Source organism: Chrysochloris asiatica, unplaced genomic scaffold, assembly GCF_000296735.1.
Source record: "Chrysochloris asiatica unplaced genomic scaffold, ChrAsi1.0 scaffold00006, whole genome shotgun sequence".
Taxonomy (NCBI): domain Eukaryota; kingdom Metazoa; phylum Chordata; class Mammalia; order Afrosoricida; family Chrysochloridae; genus Chrysochloris; species Chrysochloris asiatica.
This window is the reverse complement of record NW_006408524.1, coordinates 11,855,771-11,857,332: the sequence shown is the minus strand read 5'-3', so window position 1 is coordinate 11,857,332 and position 1,562 is coordinate 11,855,771. Positions and strand designations below refer to the sequence as shown.

General features: G+C 50.4%; 1 pseudogene; it reads left to right on the top strand.

The window, feature by feature from the left end:
* The first annotated feature begins 365 nt into the window (after positions 1-365).
* Positions 366-1,231, top strand: LOC102812436 (annotated as a pseudogene).
* The last annotated feature ends 331 nt before the right edge of the window (positions 1,232-1,562 follow it).

The window sequence follows — 1,562 nt, the reverse complement described above, 5'->3', positions numbered from 1 at the left end:
CCATGCCCACCTCGGGAGAGCAGGGCTGGCTCCAGGACCAAGGCCCGCTGCTTTCACAGGAGAAGCGCTCTGTGGACACAGCCCTGGGGCGTTGGGAGCAGAACATTCAGGCCTCAGAGACAGCATGCCAGAGGCTCCATTGCAGTGCTCTGTTTATTCACCAAGGGGACCTGGGAAAGTTTCCTGAGCCTCAGTGTCTCCATCTGATATATGGGATAAAACACCCATGCCATTGGATTCTTGGCAGGATTCGAAGTAATGCATGTGGAATGTCCTCGGTAGTTCCAGGACCAAGGAGGTACGCAGACCTTGAAACTACTGTCATCATTAAAGTGTGTTGGGCTTCTTCTCCGAGAAAACACCAAATGGCAGATGACGCCGGTGCAGCAGAAGGGCCCAAATGCCCCGGAGGTCCCGTGAGGGAGGGAACCCTCAGTGACTTCTATGGGGGGCTTCGGCAGTGGTCTGCGGGGAGGGGTCACGGCCATGGTAGGAACCGAGGCGCTCGAGGAGGCAAAGCCAAGGACAAGGAGTGTCTCCCTGTCACCAAGCTGGGTCGTCTGGTCAAGGACATGAAGATCAAGTTCCTGGAGGAGATTTACCTTTTCTCCCTGCCAATCAAGGAGTCTGAAATCATTGACTTCTTTCTGGGATTGTCCCTCAAGGACGAGGTTTTGAAAATCATGCCTGTGCAGAAACAGACGTGCACTGGCCAGCGGACCAGGTTCAAGGTGTTTGTCGCCACTGGGGACTACAATGTCGGCCTAGGCGTCAAGTGTTCTAAAAAGGTGGCCATAGCCATTTGTGGGACCATCATCTTGGCCAAGTTGTCCTCGTCCCCGTTCGGAGAGGCTACTGGGGGAACAAGATAGGCAAACCCTACTCAGTGCCTTGCAAGGTGACCGGCAGGTGCAGCTCTGTCCTGGTGCGTCTCATCCCTGTGCCCAGAGGCACTGGCATTGTTTCAGGCCCTGTGCCCAAGAAGCTGTTGCTGATGACTGGTATTAATGATTGTTACACCTCAGCCAGGGGCTACACTGCCACCCTGGGCAACTTCGCTAAGGCTATCTTTGATGCCATCTCCAAGACCTACAGCTATCTTACCCCTGACCTCTGGAAAGAGACTGTGTTCACAAAGTCTCCCTACCAGGAGTTCACTGATGACCTTGTGAAGGCCCACACCAGAGTCTCTGTGCAGAGGACCCAGGCTCCAGCCGTGGCAACCACCTAAGAGGCTTTGATAAAAAAAAGAAGTAAAAGTGAATTTAGTCTGAAAAAAAGCGTATTGGAACAGGGATCCAATATTTATGACAAAGTATAAACCCAGAGGTATCTGGAACCTCTGAAAGCAAATGAAGGGAGAGACTCCACACATATGCCTGGCTAATTATCTCAACAGCTTTGAGTTAAGGAAGGTCTCATTGCTCTAATGTATTTTACACATTCATTTTGAAAGTATGATATATACCAACCAAACATGCTGTTAATTATCAAAATGAATTGCCATTTCCCCTTAATAAAGAGGTTCAGTGTTTCCAGAAATCATTTTCATTGCTAGTCCT